The sequence below is a fragment of the Neopsephotus bourkii genome, unplaced genomic scaffold (genome assembly GCF_033783945.1).
Source record: "Neopsephotus bourkii isolate Nb327-2 ecotype Australia unplaced genomic scaffold, CSIRO-AGI_Nbou_v1 NB_745, whole genome shotgun sequence".
Classification (NCBI taxonomy): Eukaryota; Metazoa; Chordata; class Aves; order Psittaciformes; family Psittacidae; genus Neopsephotus; species Neopsephotus bourkii.
The window spans coordinates 577,640-593,655 of NW_026901243.1; the positions used below are offsets into that span (position 1 = coordinate 577,640).

Genomic DNA, 16,016 nt, shown 5'->3' on the forward strand with positions numbered 1-16,016 from the left:
TGGGAGGATGTTTTGCACTTCACTTCCCCAGCTTGCTTCAGCCTGAAGGTTGATGCTTTCATACAACTTTTGAGCGCTTTGGTCCCTCCAGCACATCGTGTCCTGAGCCTTCTTGGAGGTGTTGGTTCCTCACTGAGCCCCTGTGTTCAGAGCAGTAAGCCTCCACCAGAGGTAAGTGTGAGAGTGGGATGAGCAGTGTCTGGTGCCTCCAGGTGGTTAACCTGGTTTTGGGCTTGAGGAAGAAACCGTGGATGCAAACAGGCACGCAGCACAGCTGCTCTCAGGGTCACTTGTACCAGAGACTGGTGTCCTGGAGGATGCAGGTGGTTTGTGTTGAATCCTCAAGACATGAGTCTGTCAGATCTGCCATCCCACAGGTGGTGGCGTCCAGCAACCTGCCCCCAAACTGAACTTAGATCAAGCTGGACTGTTCAATCACAGAATCCTAGAATGGTTTGGGTTGGAAGGGACCTTAAAGCTCATCCAGTTCCAACCCCCTCCCACAGGCAGGGACACCTTCCACCAGACCAGGTTGCTCCAAGCCCTGTCCAGCCTGGCCTTGAACACTGCCAGGGATGGGGCAGCCACAGCTTCTCTGGGCAACCTGTGCCAGGGCCTCACCACCCTCACAGGGAAGAAATTCTTCCTCTGATCTCATCTAAATCTCCCCTCTGTTTAGAGCCATTCTGCCTTGTCCTGTCTTTACCTGTCCTTGTCAAAAGCCCCTCTTTAGCTTGTTGGCCCCTTTAGGCACTGGCAGCTGCTCTAAGGTCTCTCCAGAGCTTTCTCTTCTCCAGGCTGAAAAAGCCCAGTTCTCTCAGCATGTCTCTATAGCAGAGGTGCTTCAGCTCTTGGAGCATGTTTGTGGCCTTCTCTGGACTCGCTCCAACAGCTCCACACCTCTCATATGTTGGGGCCCCAGAGCTGGACACAGGACTGAAATGAAGGGTCTCACCAGAGCACAATAGAGGGAGAGAATTGCATAGTTGGTTTCTGGGCTGCAAGCACACACTGCCAGGTAATGGTGAGCTTCTCATCAAACAACACTCCCAAGTCCTCAGGGCTTCTCTCAGTCCAGTCTCCCCCAGCCTGTGTTTGTGCTTGGGATTGCCCTGATCCAGGTGTAGGATCTTGCGCTTGTTGAACTTAATGAAGCTTGCATGGGCCCACCTCTCCAGCTTGTTCAGGTCCCTCTGCATGACATCCCTTGCCTCTATGCTAAGATATTTTCTCCCTAAACCCCACATCCGACCAGGTGTCCACAGCTCCACATTGTGGACAGCAGCAAGAAGAACCAGGTCTTGGGCAACCCCTCAAGTAACTCAGTGGAATTCAGAAGGACCATTCGTGATTATTTTGATCATTTACCTCTCTTGGGCTGTTTTAAATACATCTTTCCTAGATTAGAGTGAAATCCTTTCTCCTGTCAGGAGTTCTGTGTTGCACTGTTCTAGCTCTGGTTAAATGGGCAGGAAAACCCTCCCCGGAATTTGTCTTCATGTCTGGCTTTCTGCATGCTGACAGTGTGCATCGCTCTGTCGCTCTTCATAGCGAGTGACCAACTCTGATTTTGTTTATGTTTTTCTGAATCTGTGGGATTTGGCTCTGTTTTGAGGAATGCATTTGCAATGGGGAAGCGTCCCCTCTAGATGGCAGAAACGACAGCAGGAAAGTGCCGGGCGCCGCGCAGCAGAAGGCAGAGGTGAAGGGCACGGCACTGGCCTCAGTCCGGTGGTCTGCAGCCACCGTGCGGGACCTGTGGTGCTGTCACCAGATGGAAATGCCCCGCTGCTGCCTGCTCAGGCCCACCACCAACACCCCGAGAGCTGCGTGGAGCCCAGCCTTCAGGGGTCCTTCTGGAAGAGGTGAGTGCACCCGGGAATGGGAAGGGACAATGCTGCAGCCATATGGAAAATGCAAGTAATTTAGATCTCTGCATCCGCCTTTCATGGTGGTAACAGAGAGGAAAGTGCTAAATAACCCATCCTGTGGTGGGTGACCTGGTTTGAGCGGCTGCTGCTGTGTCTGACAGACTGAAGCAGCAAATGCCTGGATGCGCGGCACTAATGCAAGGTGACGGGGTGGCCATGGGGACGCAGATGGGTAGCGGAGCGACTGGGAGTGTGTTGCTGAGCTGGGCTGGTTGCTGAGCAGGTGATACAGCTGTGGAGCATCTTTCATGCATTGTTTTCAGGTGCTGTTGGCAACGCCCTTCTCATGTTTGGTGTTTCGGAAGGGCCATGCTGTGCACCTAATCTCATGACTGGGTGGGTGAAGCACCTGTTGAAATGAGTTTAATTCCTGCATCCTCAAAACCAGGATGTCTCTCTTATTAGTTGCATTTGCAAACATAAATCCTCTTCTGGATCCGTATTTTCAGTACTAGCTCATTGGGAATGCAGACATCCCTGGAGCAGGGACCATGCTGAGCATCGCTGACGAATTTAGGGTCCTACACAGCCACAAATGGCAGCTCCCAGTACTCAGTGTGGGGCTGGGATGGAGAGACCAGACTGTAGCAAACCAAGGGTACAGATGTCTCCTTACCAGGGTTCCCTGTGATTAAAGATGGTCCCCCAGGACTGGCGTATTTCCTACCTAGGATGTGTTCCAAACAGGACAGTGCTGAACATACCAGCCAAGAGGTTTAGAGCATTTTGGGCTGAAGGTGGAAAGCTAACGCCATCAAATGTGCTTCTGCTTAGCTGTCCCAGCAGCCATTAAAAACCTCATCACCTTGTGTCATGGAGCACAGGGATGAATTTCTGCCCCTGAGGGTGGCTGTCATTCTGGCTAAGACATTGGTCAGTTGCTCCATCGCAGGTACACCCAAGTGAAAGCATGGGCTTGCTCCTGGATTGCTTGTGGAAATATCAGGAAAAAAAAAGGATTTTATATATTCACTGTTCCTTCAGATTGGAATAATACTGGACAGATTTTAGCTTTTTTCAGCTCTGAAAGGTACTTTGGGAAGTGTGGAAGCACCTCATCCCACATCCCTGCAGGAGGATGATGCTGGGAGAGGAACTCTCATCTGCATCAGTAGGATGTGTGGGATGGTATTAGATGGACAAATGCATGAGGGCAGGCAATCCCCAAAGCCAATGCCCAAACCATCCTGGGGGAAGCCATGAAAGGCAGGAGCTGCACTCCAGGATAGCTTCAAGCAGCCCAAATTACCCCAAAGCCCATCCGCCTTGGCTCCTTCCAGCATCATGTCCCCTCCAATGCTCCTACAGTCCAGAAACTTGTCCTTGCCTTTGCTTTTCTTAGTATCTCTGTGCTTTTGGAGGCAGCTCTGATTTTCAAGCTTGCTTCCATGCCACTGCAGAAAGGCACCGCAGGGCAGAACCGGCCTGGGAAATAATTGGGCAGCCGGTGCATAAAATAAGCAACAAGGGGAAAAAAAAAGTAGGGAATAACTGATTTCCTTGCTTGCCCATCAATGCCCAGCTCAGTCTGTGTGCGAGCTTCCAATCGCAAACACTGGGAGATACAATACCCTGAGTGCTGAAGCGTGATGGGATATGCTTATGTTGGCATGCAGGGATGGTGTGTGATGGATAGGGTTGCGGCTACAGTGACCCGAGTGCTGTCAGAAGTAGTTACTGGGGGAGAAAATCCTTATAGTGAGCTAGCCTGGGCTCCTTGCGTGTATTTACGACCTTCTGGAGAGGTGCAGTACATCAGTGGGGTTGGTGCTGGCTGGACCCAGCATAGCTGCAGAGGTCACCAGTTACAGCTTTTCTGGCAAATCCCATTTTTTCCTATATCTGGTGCCTGCATTTCCATCGGTATGGAGCAGACCTCTTCTAGCAAATCATGCAGCAGCCTGCATGGCCACAAATCAGAGCTGAGAGCCTTATTGCAAGGGATTCAGAGTCAACTCCCTCCCTGGGGTCACCCCTCCATCAAAGCTGCAGGGTGAGGCCTGCTGGTGCTCCCTGACCCCCTGTGGAGCAAAATCCTCTGCCATATCACAAGCCACATGAAGCCAGCTGACTTTGCACTGGAGCAGATGAGGAGCGTGCCCATGGGATCGGGGGCTTGGTGGGATGGGGATGGAGGAATGCAGCCATGCCACACTGTGGGCTTATTTGTAGGGCCTGCAGCTGAGACTGGTTTTATACTGGGTGATGTGGTCCTTGCCCAGGCATGCTGATGCCCTTTTCATGCTCTCCCATAGGACAGCAAGGTGACCATCACGTGCCCGCTGCTGCCTCACACTGAGACACCCACTAGCACCACCAACACTGATAACAGGTAAGTCCTGCAGAACCCCAACACCTCATAACATTCCCTGGGTCTAACTGACCCTTATCGGGCCTGACCTGACTCATATTGGCACCCCTTGGCCAAGACATCGCTCCTTCAGGATGTGTTTTACCTGACTGCACTGCTGTTGCAAAGCAAGTTGTGGGGGAGGATTGACTTTTCTCTCTGGCACAGAGTACTGGGGAGCTTCCCATTGGAACTTGGTGCTCCAAGGTGCTCATAGGAGTTATGCTGTCTCCAGCTCTATCGGCGCTGTGAGAATTAAGTGCCACCCTGGCAGCAGGACTGGGAGCTGGGATGCGCCTGCCTTGCTGGGCACTGTATTTGGGTCAGCCTCATCGACTGGATGTGCAACTGTGTCATCCCTGGAGAGCGCGGGATGCCAATCCATAAACCCGACTGGCTCTGGATGGTGTGGCACGCATGTGAGAAGCACCGGTTGAGGCAAAACGCTGCCACCAACACCGTGCTCCCCATTTCACAAGCTCAGCCCTGCTCCCAGGCTCCAGAAATGGGCAGAACCACGGGATATCCAGTACAGGCTCAGCTTTCTCCAACAATAGCAGCTGTGACTCCGCTCATCCGGGATGTGGCTCCAGCCCTGTAAATAGCCAGAAGCCATCTGCAATTCAGATTGTGTGCAGCGGCAACTGGTACAACTGGACGCTGGTGAAATCGAGGATACATCCCCTTCCTGACACCTGATTTCTCCCTCCCCAGGCACTAAAGGAGGGAGGAGCAAGATGTTTTGGATTTTACTTTTCCTGTCCTGGCTGGATGCGAGGAGGTGATAAAATGAAGGCTGAAAAGGTGAAACAATGGTTCCCCAGTTGAACTTGCAAATACATATATATATTATTTCATCACCCCACAGAGGGCATTATTCTATTAAACTGGGAGTCTGGTCCAGTAGGCACAGGGAAGGATGTAGCAGATGGAGCATCCATCCTCCCAGTGACCAGTCCTCAGTCCAGCATTAATTTGCAGATATTCCCTTGAAGCCCTAGGGGTTACTGCTCCTGTCAAGCAAGTCTTACTGATGGAAAGCAAAGCACCTTGATGGTGGGCATCCAGCGGCAGGGATGTTCCTGTCTCCCTACTGCAAAGCCAGCACAGAGGTGGTGGGGACTGGGCCCTGCTGGGAAAACTCTCCAAAAACCCAAGTGCAATGTTTCAGTCCTCCGTGTTACAACCAGCAATGTGCTGAGCTGGATGTACTGGATATAGGCTGGGAAAAAAGGGGAGGCTGATAATTTTTCCTGGTTGAAAGGAAGCTTGAGCTGGATCCATTGCTTCTGAATGTGGTGGTGGTCCTACGGATGTCTCCTGGATGTGGCAGAGTGGACTGGAGGGCAAAAACAACCCCCAGTTTGAGGTGGAGAGGGTTAGGGTTAGATTGGTGTCACTGCCCACATAGGTGGCATAATCGCTGTCCTCAGGGTGCCATAGCCAGCATCTGTGGGATGAAAGCGTTTGTCAGGCTGTTCCCCTGAGCGAGGAGGATGATCTTGCATGGTTCATTGATTCAGTATCTGATTGCTAATTATTACATTTGACCTGTGGAGGCCAGCAAGCCATAACGCCTGCAGTTATCTCAGCCAGCATACTTGTGGCCTCAAACCTAGGCTGAATGTCCATTCTGCTCCCTCCCAAGTGCTTGCCTGTACACCCTGCCCAGGGAGCACAGCTCCAGCACAGCAGCTTTTCCACTTAATTTGCCTTTACATATATTTGAATGTACTGCATTTTGTTTTATCCCATGTACCCTCCAAAGCATGGGTGCTGCTGTTCCTTTGGGCCATCATACTGCAGCTTCACCCCATTGGCTTTAGGACCTGCTCTCAGCCTGCAGATACCAGGGCTGGCAGGTGGAAGTAAAAATACAACAGGCTGCACTGCTGTGGGGGTATATCTGGGCTCTGCACTGGTTTCATTGCTGAAACCCAGCCTGATCCCCCTTGTCCTATCCACTGTGGTCATAGGGAAGGAATTTCACCGGTCTTCTTGCAGCACCTTCTGGTGTTTCTAAAGACAGGCAAAATCTCTCCTTGTGCCTTCTCATCGTCTTGGCTGCAGCAAAAGTGCTGCCTCTCTGGTCCCTGGGTGCTGCTGAAGAGTTTGGTCCCGCTTTCTCAACACTTTCCCATTTAATAGTTACGTTTAGGAACAAGGATGCCCCTGCTGTTCTCCAGCTTGACCAGACCCAGCTCAGCCTCTCCTTATGCATCCCATCCTCCAGCCCTGTCCACCTAGGTGGCTACCACCAGATCCTCTCCAGCTCCTCAGTGTGCTTCTCTAATGGCTGCACTGGAAGGATCTCTACGAAATAACACCCAGAGCATCCATCGGTTTGATCAGTGAGCCGTTAACCCCAGTTCTCAACCCATCTTCGCATCACTGCCACACCCCAATGTATTTTCTCTAAGGTCCCATTTCCTTCCTCCCTTGTAGGAGCCTCAAACCAGGCAACAGCGCAGTGGTGTTGGCAAGGTAAATCTGAGCATCTCTCCTGTCCCTAGCTCTGTTATCCCACCCTAGCAGGGAAACAAAGTCTCCTGCTCCTCTCCAGTCATAGGATGAAGCCTTTTGGGAACTTGCAGAGTAGCAGAAGCTTCACCCCTGCGACTGCATGCAGGAGCTGCGGCTCTGGAGAGGACAATGATGGCATTGAGCACTGGTGCTGAAATGCTGCTGTATTGTGCCTGGCAGAGAGATGCTCGGGAATAATCGCCTCCTCCTTGGCTTTGTTGCAGGGCTGTGGCCGGTTGCACTGCACGGCTTCTCCTCCACCAAAGGTCTCCGGTTATGCAGTGAAGACCTGCAGCTCAGACGCACCTCTTTTCCTGCCTGTGAAAGGTATGGCTCATCTAATCACCTCCTTACTGAGATGTGACTCTGGGTACTCTGGTATCACTGGGAGAAAAGGTGGATTTTGTGGGCAAAAGGATGATTTGTTCCTCATCCTGGGGGACTATGTCACTCTTTCACTGATCCTAGTAATGTATTTTGTATAAATTGTATATATTACATATAGTATATTGTTAATATATCACATAACATATAAAGTCAACATCAAGAGCTGTGCAGGTTGTCTTACTTCATTTTACACCTATAAAATGTTTTGTATAAAAGAAGTGTTTAAGATACAGAAATCCAACTCCACTTGGAGTCTGGGCAATCCCTTAGAATTTGGATCCAGGGCTTTGCTTGGCACTGTTATAAACAAGGCTGAACGAGACTTGACTCTGGGTCCGCAACAAGTAAGCTGAGATTTTTTTGTTTTAGAAGCATATTTAAGGTTGTTTTCACGTTGGGCACCTACAGAAGGGTTTTCCTAAATAGTAATCTTCTTGAAAACCTCTGATTTGGCTGAAGTTTTGGCCTGTGACTGTGTCAAGGGCAGCATCAGACGCAGGAGCAAGCACTGCAGCAATGACTCCCTTCTCCCCCCTCCTCCATCCCTGGGGCATCTTATGAGCTAATTTCCCCTTCTGGGAGCACATACCCCCTGAATGGTCAGCCAGGCTGCTTCCCAGCTGGTTCGTCCCCTAGAGCAGCTGGAGAGAAGAAAACCACTTGAGAAGTTAAATAAGAGGATGAAAACTTGGCTGCCCCATTCAGCTGTGCTGTGGGGCAAGGATATCCCTTCTCCTTAAAAACAGGAAAAACAAGTTACTTTGAGGAGTTGCACATGGTGGGTGCTACTGAGGGACATGCATGGGGTCCCTGTAGGATTAGGAGATTCAAGAACCCCCAAACTGTAAAACTTTAGAGCCACCTTCATACTGGATTTGCTAAATTTTGGAAGGGGTTCTTTAACTGTAACGAACAAAACTTTTCTGATTTGGACTCCTGGAAGCCAAATTTCACCTCGCAGCATGGGGCCTTTAAGGAAAACATCAATTATTGTGAGATCAGCCATAAAATCATGCAAGCTGGCAAGCGAAGGAACAGAGAACAACGTGCCAAAGGTTGTAGCCTCTGGTTGGGGGCAGTTATTTAATCCCTGCTTGTCATGTTTGAGTGTGGGGTAACATCACCCCCTCTTAGGCTGGAGACCTGCATGGGGACAAAACTCTCTGGGACACAGCAGAAGGGGCTAGGACCGGAGGATAATGTCCCCTCTGTCCTCTTCCAGCTGTTATCCATAGAGCAGCGTGATGCTTCCAGCTTCCCCCCCGCCCCATAAAGCGGTGCTGGGAAGGGAGCAGAGGGATGAAGAGGGACTGGGATGGAGCTGGCAGGGAGCCCTCAGCCAGCATAAAATACTAAGAATCTAAAATCTGAGCAACAGGAGCTGCTTTGGGCTGTTGACTTTACCATAAACATAATGGGGGGAGGTTTTTGCTGCTGCTGCAGTGTATCCCTGTAGCTGCAGGGACAGACTGAGTGTGCAGCTGACTTGTCTTTCTGCTTCACCTCTGTTTGAACAGAAAGAAAAAGAAACTCCAAATGAGAAGGAAGCATTTCTTTATCCTATGGCAGCACCTCCACTTCCTGCCTTCCGCCTCCTGCTCCAAGGAGCTCTCTTTCTGCTATTATTAGCCCTAACCCCGGAGGCGATTTGGATAACTTGATTTCCCCCTAAGCATTCCTCCTGGCTCCTGGAAGCATTGCCGCGGGCTCATTTTTTTTCTGGTCTTTTTTTGGGTGCTTTTAAGGAAACAAAAAGCTAACGGGGAAGGGAAGGAGATGCTGGTGAACAATGGGTCTGCGGCGTCACGCTCCGAGGAGCTCTCCCGTCTTGGGACGCTTCCCCGGTGGACGTCTCCACGTCAGCGTCTCCGGGCTGGTGCGGCGGGAAGAGCTGGGTTTGAAGGGGCGGGAGGGAGGAGAAGCGCTGCAGCAGGGACGGGACGGTCGCTGCCTGTGGCTGCGTGCACCGCGGCGGGGAAGGATGGGACGCTTTTGCAAGGGACTGAGCCCGGCATTCTCCGTATGTTACCTCCTGGTTTGGTTCGTTTTGCTGCTTCCCTCCCCCTTCACCCCCCCAACTTTGGTATTTTGTCGATGGTTTTCCTTGGCTGCTTCCTGGCGCCTTGCAGACCCCCACCCTCTGCTTTGACCCACCTCTGCGCCCGCTCTCCCCTGCTCTTCATTCTCTGTCCTTTCCCCATCGCTTGGGTGGGGAGCGCGTTTACCATGGCATTACAGTGTTCGTGTATTGCCTTTCCTGCCGGTGGTAAGAGACATAACATCCCTATTTGGCATCAGTTTGTGCACATTTTGTCGGCATAAATCATCCCCTTGTCGCACAGGGCAGTGCAGATCTGTCTCCTGTGAGTCTGGGATTAAACCATTGATGGTTTAGCTTTTTCCTCGTGGGAAACCTTATGAGCTCTTGGACCTTCTGGCGAGTCTCCCTCCTGAACCTCCCCCCCATCTCAGGCCACCAGAGGTGGGGAAAGGAAGACACTTTGGGGTCTGGTTTCCCTGCTAGTCCTTCTCTCAGTCCCTTGGGTTACATTTTTGACACTTGTGCTTGCACTGCAAATGTTGGGGTCTGCATCCTGCTTGCTCTTGGAGCATTGGATTAGGTGGTACATGCTTGTCCTTCAAGAGCTGGTCTTTGAAGACCAGCACAGGCGCCTGCAGGAGCTCACCCCAGCAGAAGATGCAGTTTTGCAGCTGGTGTCTCTACCCCATGGACAAAAGGTCCATTGATAAGTTTATGTTGTGTGTAAGGTGCTTTTGTATTGTTTTCTCAATACTATCCAAGGATGTCAGCATACTTTTCATCCTTGCATCTCAAACCATCTCACAAAGGAATTCTCTCCTGCACAGCTGGGGAAACTGAAGCATGAGGGAGGCAGTGGCTCAGCAGCATCACCACCAGCGGGAACTGAATCTGCTCCTTGGTGGACTCATCTTGGCCACCAGCCTTCCTTGAGAGAAAACTCTCCTGTTGGCTACCAAACACACAGGATGCTCCTCTGGAGTGCGATATCCTCCGGCTTTTATCCCCCATTGACACCTCTAGGTCCTTAGGGGCTTTTGACAAGGGCATGTAGGGATAGGACAAGGGGGAATGGCTTTATTCCCCTTATGATAGAGGGGAGATTTAGATGAGATACGAGGAAGAAGTTCTTCCCTGTGAGGGTGGTGAGGCCCTGGCACAGGTTGCCCAAAGAAGCTGTGGCTGCCCCATCCCCGGCAGTGTTCAAGGCCAGGTTGGATGAGGCTTTGAGCAACTTGGTCTAGTGGAAGGTGTCCCTGCCTGTGGCAGGGGGCTGGAACTGGGTGGTCTTTAAGGTTCCTTCCAACCCAAACTATTCTGTGATTCTATGAATCTCATGTAGAGATACTGTTGCATTTCCATAGCCTTTTTTGGTTCCATCCTCAATAAAACCCTAGGATCTTCCTTGTGAGCCTTAGCAACATCCCTCCTGCCTCCAAATCACTGGTACAGTTCTTAGCAGGCTTGGTTGCCTGGTTGGACTACTTGTCCAAAGGGATCCCCTGAGAGTGGGGCCGGAAGGGCCTCTCGAGCCCTCCTGGTCCATACTGTGCTCCATGTGTGGCAGGAGGGCTTTTCTCTCTCTCATATGGTGGGAGCTCCAACTCCTCCTGTACCAAAATAATACCCTTCCCATCTGCACCAAGCACAGGAGCTTGGCTTATAAATTCTTTTAAGCTGTGCTTAACGGGAGAGGGCTGTGTCCTCTCCTGGCAGGGAGTGAGCAGACATCCCCCTATCTCAGACAGAGGGAAACAGAGTCCCTTGAGTCATAGGAGGCCACAGGCAGATGCCTCTTTCACCCAAGTTACCTTGCAATGCCACAGGAGGGCAATCCGTCCTCTGCACAAAGCCTCCTTGGAAAAGCAGAGGAAGGAAATCCAGCTTAATCCCGCTCAAGTGAGTCAGGGGCGGGTGGGAACTGGAGGAAGGGGCATGTCTCTGATGGGGAATCTGCGCCTCGTACTCCTGCAGGCTGTGAGCGCTGTGCCTGAGACAATCCTTGGGCGCTGTCCAAGACCGAAATACCAGGAGAGTTTTTTCGGTGTGTGTAATAAGGAAACCCCTCCTTCCTCAGCAATGCACTGTGGAGGTGGACCACAGCACACAGCGTGCACAGTATTCCTGCAGGTCCCAGTGCTGCCGAGGACTCTCCTCACCCATAACTTGCAGCTTGTTTGGAGCTCTTACACCAAGGTTCATCCAACAAGCCCAAGGGTCATTTCTAAGGCTGCAAAGCTCCCTTTGACCTGGTGTGTTTGCCTGGAGATCTTGGTGGCTGGTCCTGTAAATCACAGTGGTTTCTGCTCCTTGCTGCCAGGAAAAGAGAAAATAAAGGAGTCTGTGTGGGTTGCTGCACTCCAGCAGTGCAACACTGGGCTGTAGCAGTAGAGGACAGGGATCATGGGTAGAAAAGCAGGAGCCCTGTCCCATGCTGTGGCAGGGGGGCTGGAACTAAATGATCTTAAGGTCCTTTCCAACTGTAACTGTTCTATGATTCTATAAAACAATTAAGGCATATGGGGTAAATTGCTATTTCACTTCTGAGTTTGCTCTGCTGATTGCTGTCCAACTGGACCACCAGGACCTCTAGTCCTTGCCTGCAGAGCTGCTCCCCAGCCAATTCCCACTGTCCTGTGTCTTTTTCCCCATAGAGACCGTCATTTCATTCTACCTTTTGCTCTATTGAACTTCACCTGGGTCCCACCAGCCCATTTCTCCAGCCTGCTGAGGTTCCCCCAGCACAGCAGCACTGCACCTCTTACCCATCCACTGCTCCCCTCAACTAGGACTAGCCCCAGACTTGGTCCCATCACCCTGATCCCTAATGATACCCAACAGCCTTGGGCCCCAGTCATCATCCCTGGGGGATGCCTACATCAGCGGCCTCTGCTGCGAAGGGAACTGGCAGTGCTAGGGGGGACAGGGTGTCTCTGAGGGCCAGGATTGTGTTGGAATCATGAGGCTCTATTTTCTGGGTGAATTTACACACCATTTCAAGAGACAAGACCCATTTCAACATAACAAGGACTGAGGGATCTCAGCATCTTCCAAGGCTGCGTTTCTGCTTTGCTTTGTTATTTCTGACCCTTTTTAATATCCTCTTAAACACGTTTGGCAAAGAGCTTTACAAGCATCTCCTTTATGCAAAGTGCCTTTCGAACGCAAGGTAGAGGCCAGCAAGGCAGCGAAACACAGATGGCACATGCAAACCCACCAGCAGGCTGCTGGCAGGATGTAAATGGACAAAATCACAGGAAAACAAGCCAGAAACACAGTGATGCTCCAACCCAGTGCCTTGGGCTACAGTGGGGACCAGGCTGTGTTTCTGGGCTGTTTTCCCATGACTTTGTCCATTGATGCTGAAACTGGCGGTGATGCTTCAGTCCAGCACTGAGTATCTTTGGGTGCTTCAGTCTCTTGTCCATGGGACTCCCTGGACCAACGCACAGTTAATCCATGACCACAGATGACATTCCTGACCTGTTTCAGCCTGGAGAACGCCCTGCCGTGCGTGCGGAAGCCTCTGCTTCGGAAACCTGACGCTGGTTCAAATGTGAGCCTGAGCCAAATCCCTCCAGGCACGTTTTTATTATCCCTTTTTCTTCCTGCCAGGGACAATGGTATTTATTGCACAGCGCTCTGCCCATCCCTTTCCTTTGCGCTCCCAGGCAGAAATAGTTAACTAGGTTCACTAAGAAATGAATGTCCTCGTTTCCTTTCCAGCGCAGGCAGCTCCCCGCTGCTTCCCCCCTGCCCTTCTCTCTGCTCAGCGCCCTGGGGAGGAGCTGCTATCTAGTGACATGATGCAAGAGCAGGCGATGTCTCCATGTCTGGCTCACTCTGGCAGTGTTTTGGTGACCCGGTGGCCTGTGCAAGCACTGCCAGGTCCCCTGGGGCGTTCTGCAGCACGAGAGCAGCCGTTTGCTCTCCTCCTGTGATCGGTGGGACAGGAGCACCTCGTGGCTCCAGGGAAGATGTGTGCCAGCTGTGGGTCTGGAGAGTCTCAAGTCAAAACAGATGAAGCTAATGAAAAGAAAGCAATGCTGGAGAAGAGGGGAGGAGGGAGAGAAAACACGATGCCACAGGCATTGCAAAACAATCCCTTCTGTGGAAAAAACCTCATTTGATAGCATTGTTTCTCCATTGCGGTTGGATCCCCCAGGGAAGGGGAGACCACTGGGAACAGGATCCTGTGCTGACCCCAGCACCCAGACTCCACAGGCTGCATATGGGACACCCTGGGCTGGTTTTCGTTGCCCACATGTTTAGTGTTATCCAAGGTGCCACAAGCCATTACTATTGCTGGGGCTGTGGGAAGGCTGCTGGCTCACACGATGCTCCAGCTGCTGGAGAAGGGTTATACAGTGGTTGGCAGAAGCTGCTCAGTGCCCATGTAGCCACTTCTCTAAGGGCACCCAGAGGAAGGCTGCCTTTCAGTGGGGCTTTGTTGCATGCTCGGTGAGGCTTTGCAGGAGGTGGTCATGCTCAGGCTGCAAACTCCCTGGACAAAGCATTCTTCATGCTGCGCGGCCAGGGGGAGACGGGCAAGGTCAGCCATAGCTTCAGCTCCTGGTTGAGTGGACCGAGAGGTTTACACAGGATGTACATGGTGTTTGGTGGAGCATGAGACATCCCATCCCAGTCAGGGCATGGAGACCTGGGGTATCATCCCCAGGGTGGTGAGATGGACTTCATGGACTGGGATTTTGAGAGAGGGGAAGGACCGCTGTGCCTTCTCCTTTGGCACCAGCCTTTGAGATGGCCCATGATTAATGCCAGTCATGCTGCAGCACTGCTGATCTCTTCAGCAGGTGGGACCCACAGCAAAGAGACCAGAGCTGGGGCTGGTCCCTGTACGGGGGCTGCTCCAGACTTCCCTCTTCTCAGATGTCTGGGTTGCTTTAGGGTTTGATCGAAGCTGTTTCTCCCTGGACATCAGAGAAAGCCCGGTGGCAAATGCAGGAGGTTTTGAGTCTCCTTCAGTCCTCAAGGTCTGCGTGAGCTGTGGGGGTCCATGGGGCACGTGTGAAGCTGATTTGCAAGATAATCTTAACCCGAGCTGTTAGAGCAGGGAGGGATGCCCTGGAAAACAGGAGGAGATGGGTGCAGCCAGGCCAGAAGAGCGGCAGGGAAAAGCAGGCAGCTTTCTGCAGGAAATACTGTGTAGTTGTATAGTGTATAATATACATTATACAATGTATATTGTATACTGGCAAAACACAGGCGAGGTTTTATGTGCTGGACAGGACACATGTGGGTGTGGGGCTCATTTAGTGAGTGCTCCATGAGTGGAGCTCACCCTGAGATCCCGAGGTGGAAGGATGAGGAGGAAGCTCTGCTGTGCAATGGGGGGATGCATGCACTGCATATCTCTCTTTCTCCCAGAGCCTCCTGGGCAGCCCACGGCATGTTTTTAACTATTCCATAGCATTCTAATACTTCTGGTAAGGGTGAGGTCTGATGCAGGGTTTATAGGGAGTGTTTTTACAATGTTTATGTTGGCAGGCTGTAGTTTATGGTACGGTTTGAAATATTCACTGAAACCTCTTATCAAGAGAGCTTCAAAGCAACAGAGCGCTGATGGAAGTCCTGCACTAGCTGGAGAAGGGATGCACAGAAGCTGTGCAAAATGCTTTGCTCCTGCCTGGCTCAGCCTGCAGTCCCCATAGGGAAGGAGAGATGATTGTACCCATCAGCATGGCATGGATCCATCCGGGTTTAGCCATTATGCCAATGAAGGTTGGCACTGACAGAGCCAGACTGACGCCTGGGGCTCCCATCCATGCTCACGCTCAAGCTGGTCAGCAGATGCAAGAGCCACCAGCTTGAGAAACCTCCAAAAGCAATTGCTTAAATGTGCTTTTTTAAACACTCAAACCAGCACATCCATGCACTCAGATACGAGGCAATACCTTGTGCTGGCGTTAAAAACGCAGCTGGCTTCCATTCCCATCACTCCTCTCACTGCCATTGCTAGGATTTCTGTGGCACATCTCATGTTTTAGCAAAATCAGTGACTTGAGTGAGATCCCATCAGCACCTGTGGGATTTGGAGTAATCCACGCTCACAAGTGTCTCACAAAGGACATCCTCCTGCTCCTCCAGTGTTTTCCACTGAAGGGCAGGACTGTCCCTCTCACATTATACCCGCAGTCAAAGTCTGAGAGTATGAAACTTCTTCAGATGCCAGCAGTGGGTTATCTCAGAGCATAATGAAGCAACTTACCCATCTACTTTACAATCGGTCCCTGACCCCTCTGGTTGTGTCCACATTTCCTCCTCCAGCCTTCTCATGGGTGCTAAGGAGAAGTGGGTGAACAAGCAGCACCTTTTGATGGGATGGATAACTTAAAAAGTAGTTATAAACATAAACTATTGGGGAGGAGTTGCAGGAGGATACTATCACATTTTTGACAGGGTGTGCTCTGGCCTCCTGGTTCCTGAGAGCGTTTAGTGACATGTAGAGGAGCAGAGAGAAGAGCTGGAAACTGAACTCTGTCCCAGAGCAGCCCTCAGAGTGCAGGCAGATGTTGAGCTCAGGGCTGAACACCCAAATTTAGGTGACTAAATCCCACCCAAGTGCCTTAAAAACAGTCTTGGAGGATATAACAAGAGATCTTTTCATTTTGAGAAGCCACCACGCTGCACATGGTCCTGCCTCCACACCACTCCACAATTGCTCCATACCCCTGCAATGCTCTTCCTAGAAACATGCACTGAACTCCCCTTCCAGGCAAAAGGGCACTTTATTCCAGTTGGTTAGGAAAGATCCTGACTTTCT

The 16,016-nt window shown here is 51.4% G+C and overlaps 1 protein-coding gene across 2 annotated transcripts in view; it reads left to right on the plus strand.

Annotated features, from left to right (window-relative positions):
- The first annotated feature begins 1,662 nt into the window (after nt 1-1,662).
- The window catches only part of GJC2 (gap junction protein gamma 2), a 38,178-nt gene continuing 23,824 nt past the window's right edge, over nt 1,663-16,016 (plus strand). The window contains exons 1-3 of one of the 2 annotated variants that reach the window (XM_061354744.1): nt 1,663-1,865; nt 4,187-4,263; nt 7,029-7,131. The gene's annotated coding sequence lies outside the window, so the exon portion shown is untranslated. Of the gene's footprint in view, nt 1,866-4,186; nt 4,264-7,028; nt 7,132-9,080; nt 9,212-16,016 lie in introns of those variants that run through there. The other variant, XM_061354743.1, reaches the window with a different exon arrangement.